Below are 13,318 nucleotides of genomic sequence, written 5' to 3'. Positions count from 1 at the left end.
AAAAAGAATTTTGAGAAGGAAAACCATTGTATGCTCATAAGGGTCCTGGTAACCAAAAGTGCCTGGAGATTTTGAGCTGTTAACACAGAGAGGTGGCAAAAGTGCTTTCTAGGACATCCTTATGGGCCCAAATGACAGCTGGAGTCAACCTCGCAGGCTTCTGGGCAGGCTTCCAGAGCATGGCTGGAAGTGGGTGAGTGCTGTAACGAAGGCCCGGTATCGGGGGAGCACTCAGTTTGTCGGTGACCAAGTTTTCTCCGTCAGCTTGGGTTGCTACACCAATACCATAGATTGCACGGCTTAAATAGCAGACATTTACTTCTCACAGTCTGGGGGCTGGAAGCCTAAGATCAGAGTACTGGTATAATCGGGTTCTGGTGAGAACCTCCTTCCAGTTTTGTGGTCTTCTTGCTGTGTCCTCACATGGCAGAGAGAGAGGGAGCTCTCTCCTGCCTCTTCTCAGAAAAGCCCTGACCCCATCCTGTGGGCTCTACCCTCATGATCTCATTACCTCCCAAAGGCTCCATCTCCAAATACCAACACGTTAGGGATTTAGGGTTTTGACATACAAACTGGGGACAGTGCGGGGGTTGGGGCACATTCTGTCTGTAGCAGAAGTAGAGAGCCCTACAGTGTTATGCGGTGAAACCAGGCCCTGTACTAGGCCCTGGGGATATGGCCTGAACAAGGCCTCCAGACACTGCCCGGTGAGAGTCATAGTCCAGTGGAGGGAGACCAATGGTTAAACAGGCAACTCCAACACAGTGATAGGCATTTGGAGAGAGGGACACAAAGTCTCTGTTGGAGCACACGGGAGGACACCTCATCTAGGTAGACATGCTACTGGGCCTCTTGATTCGTTTTCCATTTAAATATACAAAAGTGACTTGGGATTTGGGGTAGGATGAAAAAGGACATGGTGGTTGTGGGAAGAGAGGTCCCAGAAGGCTTCTCAGAAGAGGTAGACGGCCTTTTTGGAGCTGGGAATTCGAAGGGTGGGTAGGATTTTGATGGGCAGAGATTTGGTAAAGCACATCAGCCTAAGGAAACAGCCTGATCCCTGACAGAGGCGTGAATGGGGGATATGCCCAATGGACAAGAGCTCATCTCCACGGCCTGTGGGTTGAGTACATAATACAGGATAGCAAGAGACATAGCTGGAAAAGCAGACGGGAGACAGGTCAGAGCCTCACACGGTTTGGACTTTGTCCTATAGGTCTTGGGGAGCCATTGCTGGCATTTCGAGTGGGGCAGTGACACCACTGGGCCTGCATTTTGGGGATGGTTTCCAGGGCAGTTTGGATGATGCTGGGGGAGGCTGGCAAGATGGGACCAGTCTCTAGTAGGGGTGTAGGTGAGCAGTGATAAGGGCATCAGTCCTGGGGTAAGAGCTAAGTCAGTGGGGCAGTCACCCAGGCCCAGCAGAGCCGGAGGGGGCACAATCAGACAGCAAGCCCCTGAGAAGAAGATGATGATTCCTCCCAGAGGAGCCTGGCCCACCTTAGGTCCAAAGAGCAAGGTCAAGGTTAGGGATGGAAAGCTTCCAGAGTGCTAGAGTAGGGCCAGTGGAGCAAGGGGCCAGGGGAAGGATGAAGCAAGGGGTATGAGGGCTGTTGCTAGAAATGGGCCTCAGACCTCTGACTGAACCTTGGTGTGTTGACATGTGCGTGTTGGGGTGGGCTGTCTGTGCGTACCTGTGATACATACACGGACATGTGCAGAGCACGGAGGAGATATGACCTGGGCTAGAGGGTGACAGACCAAGAGGACAACGAGGGGCCTCGCGGGGTCGGGTGGGAGACACCCTCGAGGTCTTAGCACCCACGCGGGCAGGCAACGCTTGACCACCTGCATCAAGAGAACGGAGAGCCATGAGCTTCCCACGGAACTGCTCTATGCCCCGGGTCGAGTCTCCGACCAGGGAAGCAGCACCCCGGCCACGCCCACGCTCAGCCACGGCCACCTCGGCCACACACCTACTAAGCCATGAAGCCTTTTTCTTAGAGACTTGAATCAAAGTCCTTCCTGGCACTTCCCACGGGTCTCTAGGGGCTCTGTCCCCTGCGCTCAGGTCTGCGGGGAACCAGTCTGTCAGCAGTCGGGCGTCCCCAGGAGGTTCCTTTACAAAGTCCCTGGGGTGCCAGGAGCACCAGCCTGCAGGACAGTGAACGCACTGGCTGGTGACACCCCAGATGAGGGCAAGGGGCTTCCCAAGGCACTCTCCCCAGATTCTTTTTGGCGCTCGATTCCTTCCTTCCTTCCTTCCTCTCTCCCTCCCTCCCTTCCTTGTTTCCTTCCTTCTGTCCTTCCTTCCTTCTGTCCTTCTGTCCTTCCTTCCTTCTGTCCTTCCTTCTTCCCTCCCTCCCTTCCTTCTTCCCTTCCTTCCGTCCTTCCTCCCTTCCTCCCTTCCTTCTTTCCTTCCTTCTATCCTTCTGTCCTTCCTTCCTTCCTTCTTCTCTCCCTCCCTCCCTTCCTCCCTCCTTCCCTTCCTTCTTTCCTTCCTTCTGTCCTTCTGTCCTTCCTTCCTTCTCTTCCTTCCTTCTTCCCTTCCTTCCTCCCTCCCTCCTTCCCTCCCTCCCTTCCCTCCTTCCTCCTTTCCCTCCTCCCTCCCCTCCTTTCCTCCCTTCCTTCTTTCCTTCCTTCCTTCCATCCTTCCTTCCTTCTTTCCTTCCTCCCTCCCTCCCTTCCTTCTTTCCTTCTTTCCTTCCTTCCTTCTTCCCTTCCTCCCTCCCTCCCTCCCTTCCCTCCTCCTCCCTCCCTCCTTTCCCTCCTCCTCCCTCTCTCCCTTCTTTCCTTCCTTCCTCCCTTCCTTCCTCCCTCCCTCCCTTCCCTCCCCTCCCTCCTCCCTCCCTCTCTTCCTCCCTTCCTTCCTCCCTCCCTCCCTTCCTCCCTCCCTCCCTTCCCTCCTCCCTCCCCTCCCTCCTCCCTCTCTCTCTTCCTCCCTTCCTCCTTTCCTCCCCTCCCTCCTCCCTCCCTCTCTTCCTCCCCTCCCTCCTCCCTCCCTCTCTTCCCTCCTCCCTCCCTCCCTCCTCTTGCCTTCCCTCCTCCCTCCCTCCCCCCTTCCCTCCTCCCTTCCTTCCTTCCTTCCTCCCTCCCCTCCTCCTCCCTCCCCTCCCCCTCCCCTCCTCCCTCCCCTCCCCTCCCCTCCCCTCCCCTCCCCTCCCCTCCCTGCTCCCTCCCCTCCGGGCCTGGAGCGCTGGGGCCGTGGGGGGCCGCCCCCCGCGGTACTGTACCGCCCCCTCCGCCGCCCGCCCTCGGGGATGTCTGCCGCCCGCCCCTCCCCTGCTGCTGACGCACGGTCCTATAATAAGCCTCTGTTACTTGGAGCTGGGGCGGCTCCATAGTAAGCCGAAACCGCTACTATATTTACACCCTTTCCACATTTAGACAAAGGCTATTTTTAACAGAAGGTCTATTTGTGGGGGTTGCCAGCGTCACACTCCGTTCACATGCATCTCACCATCCTGAGTCTATTATTTTGATTTCACACTTGCACCAGGTTTCTTTCCTTCCCTCCTTCCCTCCATCATTTCGCTTTCGTTTCTCCTGTCTCCTTCCTTTCTCCTTCCTTTCCTTCCTTTCTTGCCCCAAGAGGAAACCAGGACGCGAGAGGTCTTTGGCAGGCTGTGTTTCCAGAGTTTTCCTGGGGACGCTCAGTCCCGGGCCTGTGGACTTCCTGGGTGCCTGCGGCGGGGGCAAGCACCGACCCCAGTGCCCGGGCTCCGTGGGCTCCGTCGTGGCTCCCAACTGCCCTGGGCAGGACTCGGGGACACAGACTGGCCTTCCTTCTCCGTGGCGTTCCAGATCTGCCTGTGTGTGTCTTGGGGGGAGGGAGCTAGCCAGGTCAGAGCAAGCCAACCGCTTCCTCCTTCATGCAGAACCTTGTTTCAGCTTACAAGTTAATTTTATCAGATTTTTCTAAAAAGACAGAATTTTTGTTTATTTTGATGAAAGAAATTTCGTACTTTCCAGAGGCACCATCCACTTGTGGGAAGGGGGGAGAAGTCCGTGGAATTAGCACGTACTCAGTGCCTGCTGTGGTCCAGCCCTGACCCTGACAAGGATGCTAGGGGCTGGCCCTGCCTGCACCACCAGGGTTACAGGTGAGGAGACCCGGTCCAGAGAGATCTGGAAGCTGCTCTGAATTCAATTAGCTGGGAAGTGACTGAGCTGGGACTTATGCTGGCCCCCAAGTCTCACACCTACTGCTTCCTTCTCACCTCTGTGAAAAAAATAAAGAGTCTTCGTTAAAGCTGCTTTTATTACTTTCTGCCCCTGGTTCTGCTTCCCTCCTCACCCTCCACCCCAGCTAGAAGAGACCTTTCCCACCTCAGAACCCTCCTTCTTCAGATACTGAGCAGTGACTGATCTGAAATACAAACACATTGGAATCTAAAAGGACCCCAGCCCAGGGCCCCCTGCAAAGACCTCGTAGATTCTCAAGTGTTCCAGAGAAACCATGTGGTCAAATCTTATTTTATCCCTCCAACAATCAATTTGGATTATGGCTCAAGAGGGAAATATTTTTGTTGTTTTTCTAAGAGCAAAGAGTCTTGACATTTGAATTCACATCAGATGATAACAGAACAGAATACGGAGCCCATTGTAGGACACCTGCCCTCCTTAGCCCAACTTCCATGGTGTCAGAAAACCCATGCAAACCAAATGCTCCCTGGGTCGCCATCATCAAGACTTTAAAATTGCTGACTCTGTCCGGCTCGAGCATTTTCTGGAGACTCCGATAAGAGATTATTTATCTACTTGGTGTCCTGCAAGTCAGGAGACCCAAGCCCAGAAGCCTAACAACTCTAACATTAGGGCAAGTCACATTGCTAATAGTTAATTTCTTCTCCCTCAAAATGGAGATCCTAAGACCACCTCACCTACTCACCTGCTTCACAACCTGCAGAGAAGTTCAAACGAGAGAATTTACATGAGTGCACCGCTTTGAAAGCTAGCAAATGCCACAAGACCATTAGTTACAAATGCTGATGTTTTAAACATTAGTAGAGATGTGAAAAAGGGCTCCACAAAGCCAAGTGATGTGTTCAAGGTCACACAGCAAGTAAGGGGTTGAAAGAAGGGCTTATAGGCCTGTGTCTCTCTGCAAAGGGCTGAAAAAAAATTGCAGAGCCAGTGGAAGCCTCAGGTGCTGAGCTCTACCAGTGCTGGGCCAAGTTCAGCTCAGAAATGGGGACACTGATCTGGGATGGGTCCCATCGCTCTCCCCGGCTGACCCTCCCTGCACTTTGTGCCAGCAGCTTCTCAGACTTCTCAGCAGTGTGAGTGTCCTGCCTGGGCCAGTACCGAAATCCCAGAACAGTGACAGAGGAGCCAGTGTCATGGGGCTTCTGGTTTCAGGATATACTGGAAAGGCGAGAAGGAAGCTTGTCTTCCCCCTGGATCTGGGCCAGGGCCGGGTGGCAGGGCCTCCCCCGCCAGGAGCTGGGACGTTCCCCAGGTGCCCAGGCATCTCCAGGTCAGTAGGGCCGCCAGCACTTTTCCAAAGCATTAGCTTGGGTCAGATCATAAATCATCCAGCCCTTTGCACGGACCAGATGTCTTGTCAGCTCAGACAAAACCTGCCTTGTGCTCACCCAACTTCAGGAGGGGTTTGCAGAAAAGGAATTAAAATCCCCGATGGTTGCTTCTTGGTGGACTTGAGGTTAAGACCTCTTTACATTGCCACACCTCTACACCTGGCCTCCGTGACCCTGGAAGGTGTGACCTTCAAGCCTCTGGCCACACCTTTCCCACCACCACCACTTGACCTGCCCACCCCGGGACCCTTGGCAAATTCCCACCCTTTTTCAAGGTCTGGGGCAACTATTATTCCCTCTGTGAAATCTGTTCTGGTCCTCTCTCCCAGTTTGGAATAACGAGAGCCCCTTCTCTGGGCTTTCAGCAGCTCCTAGGAGAACAGGGCAGCACATCTCAGGCCGAGCAGGGCAGGGCAGGTCTGTGTGCCCAGCCTAGAACAGGGGAGGTGCTCAGCTGATCAACGGGACTGGAGTCAAGCTTCGTCTCTCCCCTTCTTCTGGAGAATGGAGCAGAGCTCTCAGCCTGAGAGCCCTAGTTAATGCAATAGAATCTGTGGTACCCAAGCTAGTCAGTCCTCTTGTGAGGGGCCTATGTCCACACCCTCTGTTTGCCTGTTGTTGCCTCACAGCTGCCCCATTTCCTGGAAGAATTGCCTTCAGGAACCAGCTGCCTCTCCAGGAGGTTACAGCTTTCTCCTATACCTACTCCCAAGCCCACTCAGCAGGGCAATGACCAAGTGACACCAGGGGGATGCAGGCCCCTCCCTTCAGAGGGACAACTCTGTAGCATGTTTTAGGCTCCAGGGTCCATCCTGCTTTCCACTCCCTCCCCAAGGATCGGGCCAAGATCAGGCTTTACCTGAGGCCCCAACTCAGGGGGCCCTCCCATCCCAGGCTGTCTAGCCGGTTTAGCACTGAAGGTCCCAGGTCTCAGAAACCTTTCAATGCTGGGTAGTTGGAGCCAGTTGGTCAGCCTTGATTGGATAGCCAGATTTAGGAAATAAAAATCCAGGATATCCAGTTAAATTCACATTTCAGATAAACAAAGCATATATTTTTAGTATAAGTACATCCACGCCATATTTAGAACATACTTGTAGTAAAAAAAAAAATAAAATTACTTGTTGTTTATCTGAAATTCAGATGTAATTGGACATCCTCTATTTTATATGGTAGCCTTACCCTCAACCACATCTCTGTGCTCATCTCTTTCCTTCTCCTTCTCCTGCTTCCCCACTCCCTCCCTTGCTGATTTTTCTTTAAAGACCCTCCCTCAATAAGCCACAGGTACTTTATCTCAGGCTCTGCCTCTAGGGAACCTGACTCGACACTGTCATTGCCTCTTCCTGCTGTCCTCGGTGGCCAGGGAAGGCCTTCCACTTTCCCTGGAGAATACCTGTCTTTGGCCCATTCTCTTTGCATTGGATGGGCAGGCTGTTCTAAGGAGGCTCTCTGGGTGACCCTGGCGGGGGAGCCACAGACCTTAACTACAGGACTGGCTTCTTGGAAAACTCGGAGGAAGACTGAGATGTCCAAGAATCTTTGTAACTATGGCCTTCTTTAAGGAGACTGTTTTCACCTACCCATGAGAGACCTTGTGTTGCTGGCTTAAGATGTCACACTCTGGAACATGAAGGCTAGATTAAATGGCCTCTGGCTCTTCCAGCTGAGACCTGGCGAGATTTGGAGTTTCCATAAGCCAGACATCTGTGTTTCGTTTATAAACTATTTAACCTCCTGTCTGGCACAAGGTAGTACTTATTAAGAAGTTGCTATGAGCATTATCATAACCAATAGTAATAAATAACTTCTGATTCCCCCAGATAACACAAGATTAACAAGAAGACGTCCTATGGAGCACCCAGCTAAACAGATTACAGGTCAAAGCCACCCAAAGATGGAGTGAGTGAGCTCCCTGTCATCAAAAGGAAGAAAAGGGAAGGAAGACATTTATCCACCTGCCAGGGGCAGATAATTTCCATTGATCACCTCCTTTAATCAAACATTGGGGTGCTGTGGCAGAGGCTGGATGACAGAGTCTGGACTGGAAGAGCATGAAAGTCTGAGTTCCAAAATCCCATGAAAACCACTGACATCTCACATTTATGATAAGCCCAGTGGCCTCTCTGGTGTCCAGCAATTTGGACACCAAATTTGTCCCAGACTCCACCCCTGTACTTTTCAGAACAGTGCATCCTCCTGGACCAGTTAGGAACCTCCCAGCCCCATAGAGAGGGCCAGAAGAAGAACTGACCCAGAAACATTCAAACCCCTGTGCCTTATTCCTCTAAACACTGGGGACAGACTCACGGCCTCCTTCTTTTTGTTTGTCACCACACTGTGTGTGCAGGTCCCTCTTCTCAAAGAGCCCACCTCAGCCATAACCTGGGGCTGAGACCTGCTCCATCTTGCCCCACAGATATTTAACTGAAGGGACTGGCTTTCTATCCCTCTCCTCCCACTGTCACAAGGACACCCAGGAGCCCTCATTTCACATTCAACGCCACCGTGGATTCTTTGTCCACAGCACAAATCATAGGGCTGAAAGAGACTATGAGGCCCCTCGTCCAAACCTTAGCGGACCAGTGAGTAGAGGCCCCTCAGGAACAACCCCGCCATGTGCCTCTGCTTCAGATGGAGAGCTTGCTCCCAGTGGGTGTCACCCCTCCCAGGTCTGAACTGCACAACCACTGGAAGGCGCTTCTCACAGCCCTATGTGATCTGACTCCTTGTGGCTGCCTCTCCTTGGCCCCGGTAACCTTCGGAGATGGCACAGGATGTCCAGTGGGGTTGGAGGGGGCGATGCACAGAGGAGCTGGGAGGCAATGGAAGAACTGGCAAGCAGTGAAGTCAGAGGGACTTCATCAGAGAAACATCGAAGAGCGAGTTGGCAGGGCTGTGCTCACTCTAAGAGGCACCTGTATCCTGTCTGCTCCAACTCTTGCTGTCATGCTTTTCCAAAGTTTGTTGCTAAGGAGGTACCACCTCAGCCCTCTAGAAAACTTGTCATCCCAAATAACACGCTCTGAGAACTGCAGAAAACTGGGGTATTGTGTGACCCACCGTGGTAACAAGAAAAATGTGGTCGGGAAGAGAGGTGACGAAACTGCACCACGCAGAGGACAGCGGACAGAACTGGGCCTGTTCCTCCAGGAGAACAGATCTGGGCGGTAAAGGAGTTGCCCCTGAACATCTTTCCTGGGGAAGAAGCATTGACCAAACTCCAGGTGGAACAAAGAATTGGACTTAGAACAAAAGGCTGAACCATCAGAGTGACCAAAAGCTTTCTCTTAGAGCTAGCCAACATTGGCTAGGGTCATGAGAGGTCCCTGTCACGGGAGTGTGCAAGTGGGGAGGAGAATCATCAATGCAGTCCCCTCCTGGGTGGAAGGGGCACTTGATGGCTTTTATATCAAGATGGTCCAGGACTTTGCTTTTAGTAATACACATCACCCCCACCCCCAACACACACACACACACACACACACAGTGAAGCCTGGCCACTTAAAGCCAGAGGCTCTTTAATTTTCAAGGCGCACCAACGTAGGGTGTGCGTCTCTTGCTTTGCTTAGCTTTGGTCACCCAGAGATTTTCCTATCGCTGACTTGGTTGTCAGCAAAGGAATAAAAACCTTTCCTCTCTCCTTGGGAGGAGCGGAGCAGATTGTCTGGATCTGCCGCTTGTTGCCCTGGCTCTGGTCTCAGCACCAAACGCGTTCCTTCTGCGCAGTCTGTTTCCGTTTTGACAATGCAGAGGGGAGAGCTGGAGAAAGTCCCGCAGCCCAGGGTGCTGGGAGCCGCAGGGCGGGGCTTAGCTCTTGGACAGGAGGGATCAAATTTGCATTTAAGAAAGATGAGATGGAGTCCCCTGCTTTGGAGGGAAGCAAGGAGAAAAGTTTGGCGGGGCTTGGCATCTATCCTCAGCATCTTTCAAAGGGAAAGTGCTACCTCCTGCAGCCACGCCAGTGTCTTCTTAAGGGTAGAGTCACAGGAGGCAACTCCCCCAAACCTCTCTAGCATCCTGGAGATTAAAACAATAATAAGTTGGTTTTTCTCTGCATAAGAGATGAGGAAGGTTGTGTTGTGCTGCCTGAGGATGCACTACTAGACTCTGCTTTGTTAAGATCCAGAAACTGTTCCCATTTGGACTGCAGCATTCTACATCCTGTGGCCAGCAAGTAGCAAGGCATTAAATGAGATTACTCAGCTAGGATTTGCCCAGTCCCACGCTGTGCCAGGCCATGTACCAGGCACTAGGGAGCAAAGATGAACGAGATCCAGGATTTGCCCTCATGAAGTTTACAGTCCAATGGGAGAGACAATCACAAGCCAAAAAAAACGTGAACATCCGTGTAGCCAGGGCTCCAGAAGAACTATGCTGTGAGTCCACGAGCTGTCCGGGAGCCTCAAGGACAGTGTCCTCAAAGGAGACATAGTTAAGATGAGTTTTCAAAGATGAGCTGGATTTTATGAAGCTCCAAAGGCAGGAGTGGGAAGGGATGATGGAGGGAGGGATCTGTGTATGCAAAGGTGTGGGAAGGATGTGGAGAAGCTTTATTTAAGGAGCCACGTGTACTTTGGTGTGACCAGAGCCACATCTGATGTACGCGGGGATGTGCAAGGATTGAGGGTAATGGAGTGGTTTCAACCAGGGTGATTTTGTCCCCCAGGGACGTTTGGTTGTCACAGGGGGAGGAGGGGTGGCGCCACTGGCATCTAGTGGGTGAAGGCCAGAGATACTGCTAAACATCCTACAACGCTCAGGGCAGCCCCCACAGCAAGGAGTGATCTAGTTCACGATGGCAATAGTGCCAAGATTGGGAAACCCTGAGCTAGAGAGAGGTGGTGGCCATATCCCAAAGAGTGGAGCTCCTTCAGGGGCACTGGGTTTTCTGAGGGTCACACAGAGGGGGCGGTCAGGGGAGAGAAACCAAGGGATGCAGATCCTGCCATTCAAGGTCTCCCTTACCTGTCTCAGCCACTCTCCCCAGCTTTATTTTCTGTACCCATCTGAGAAGCCTGGATCGGTTCCTTCCTCCAACTTGCTGATAAAAATATTAAATGCAAAAATTTCTGGGGCAAATAATGCCCCAGATTTATATAAAACCATTCCACTTATGGGGAATTTGCACCCCTCATCTCATTTTATGCATTCTACAAAAGAGGAAGATGAAGCTCAGGAGATGTTCCGCAGTCTAGGAATTACTTAACTGCCACACACTGGGTTCCAGTCCCTTCTCCCAGCTGTCCCCATGTGTGCACCAAGCACCCACCCCTCTGGCCACAGAGAGTGCCAGGCTGTCCTCCATCCCGGCCTAAAGGCCTCCTTTCCAGCTTTCTGGATTCATGGCTGAACAGGCTCCCTGCCTCCCTCTGACCATAGCCCTGCCACTCATACCCCCTCTGACCACAGGGGACTCACCCTCCCCGTGGTGACCTGGTCGCCTTGGTAAGAGGACCTCTCCTGGCCAGCATGTCGGGGACAGCTGCTCGGCTCATGTCCCCTGGCCAGGAGGCTTTACTGACCCTGTGATTCAGCCCTTCATCTGAACTGGCAGATGGGCACAGGTGCCTTGTCATGACCCTGCTCCCCTTCAGCTGAGCAAGTCTGACCACTAAATCACTGGACGAGGACAGCACCGGTCAGCTGAGGGGTCGTTGTCTCCAAGTAGAACCCCCAAATACTGCTGACCTGAAATGTCGCTGTTCTCGGGGACAGCATCACAGCCATGCCAGGTCACATGCTATACACTCTTAATCATCAACTCTGTTGATTGTAACAGCTTGTTCAAGGCCTGCTTGTCTGTGGTTTAAGTTTATAACATGACAATCTTCCACCCCAATAGTTCATAAGCTCATGGAAAACCGATTTCCTACATTTCCAAACCATTGCCATCTCCCCAGTGATACAGAAAAAAAAAAATGGAAGAACCTAGCACCTCCCCCTGCCTCATCTCCACACACCCCACAAGCCCAAGGAAAGGAACCAAGGTCAACGTTTAATAAAATAGTCAAATCCTGCCTGGTCTCAGGCCACCCATGTCCGGTCAGCACCGCCCACCCTGGCCTGCCCCATCAACCTCTCAGTCCCAGCCACACCTGAGTCCTTCCCCCACCCGCATGACCCAGCAGCTCTCTCTTGTGACCACGGTTCCATGCCTCCCCAGTAATGTTTGATGTTGCTCCTTCTCCTGAGGCTTCCAGCCACTTTGTCAAGGCCACAGCTGTGGAGAGTGCCTGACCCCTGGCTGCAGAGCTGAACAGATAGCAGGACGTGGAGCAGATGGAGGAAGGAGGTGCCTGGCACAGGCAGCTGAGCGATGATGGTGGATGGGCCCAGAGAGGCAACTGCAGAGAAGCACAAAGGGAGCTGAGCTTGTGTTGGGAAGGGGCACCTGGATGGCTCACTGGTTGGGCATCTGCCTTTGGCTCAGGTCATGATTCCGGGGTCCTGGGATCAAGTCCCTCATCAGGATCCCCGCAGGGAGCCTGCCTCTCCCTCTGCCTAGGTATCTGCCTCTCTGTGCGTTTCTCACGAATAAATAAATAAAATATTTAACAAAAAGAAGAAGAAGAGGAAGAGGAAGAGGAAGAAGAAGAAGAAGAAAAGAAGAAGAAGAAGAAGAAGAAGAAGAAGAAGAAGAAGAAGAAGAAGAAGAAGAAGAAGAAGAAGAAGAAGAAGAAGAAGAAAGAAGAAGAAAGGTTCAAGCCTCCCATGGGGCATGGGGCAGGAGAGGGATCCTTTTTAATATTGAGGCCTTGAAATTATAAAGGGGGCTACAGTGACTGGGAGCCCTGCCATGATTCTGATCTAGAGAGTAAACATCTCTTCCTTGGGGTGCAGGACCACAGCACCCATTTCTTCAGGAGCCACGTAATTGCATTTGCCAGGGGAGGATTCTTCAGGGACACCTGGGGCCCCTTGCCATGTTCTTGTTCATCACCTCAAGCCACTGCTGAGTGTGATTCCCAACTGGGGGCAGTAGCACACTACTATGCTGTGTGACTCACAGCACTGGGGGTTGACCCAGGGTGGGCGCTCCACATAGAGCCATGGGACACTGTGACAGTGAGGCAGCCACCAAGTCAAGTGGCTGCTGTGATGGGGTTTCTAAAAATACTCCCGGTCTGCTGCTCACAGGGCACAGGCCCAACCCTCGTGAGTGCCAAGCAGACAAGCATGCACAACCTGCTCCCTCCTCCCCCTCCCCACAGCCACCCCTGTAGCTCAGGCTCATCTAATCCCACCAGGATAATTACGCCAGCCACCTGACTGCTCTCCTTTCTCCACACAGACCACCACATGGTGACCAAAACACACAGGAGACTACCCCATAACCAAAGCCTATTTCCTCACTCATTCAATGACTTCACATGCATCCAACGTCCATTTCGGGTGCCAGCGTTGAGTGCCTTTGCTAGGCCAGGCCTTGTGGTAGATGCTGCAGATTGGGTGAGCAAAACCAGACACAAGAGCATAAATACTATGTGAGCCCATTCCGGGGATACTCAAGAAGAGGCAAGTCTAATCTGGAAGGGTCGAAGTTCAGAATCCTGGCTACATCTTGGAAGCAGAGCGTAATTATTGACTAAGAAAGGACAGGAGTGAGTTTTCTGGGATCTGGAGATGTTCCCTGTCTTGATCTGAGTGATGGTTTCATGGGTACAATAATATGTAAAAATATATTGAGCTGTACACTTAAGACTTGTGCCTTTTGGGAATCCCTGGGTGGCTCAGCGGTTTGGCGCCTGCCTTTGGCCCAGGGCGCGATCCTGGAG

The 13,318-nt window shown here is 52.4% G+C and overlaps 1 long non-coding RNA gene across 1 annotated transcript; it reads left to right on the top strand.

The window, feature by feature from the left end:
• The first annotated feature begins 22 nt into the window (after positions 1-22).
• On the top strand, positions 23-11,500 carry LOC118350292 (uncharacterized). Its single transcript, XR_004803797.2, has 2 exons — positions 23-193; positions 7,364-11,500. It is a non-coding gene; the product is annotated as an uncharacterized LOC118350292 (long non-coding RNA).
• Positions 11,501-13,318: the final 1,818 nt, after the last annotated feature.

This window comes from Canis lupus, chromosome 11 (assembly GCF_003254725.2).
Source record: "Canis lupus dingo isolate Sandy chromosome 11, ASM325472v2, whole genome shotgun sequence".
NCBI lineage: Eukaryota > Metazoa > Chordata > Mammalia > Carnivora > Canidae > Canis > Canis lupus.
Note: the sequence above shows the minus strand (reverse complement) of the source record. Positions and strands in the feature narration are given on the sequence as shown.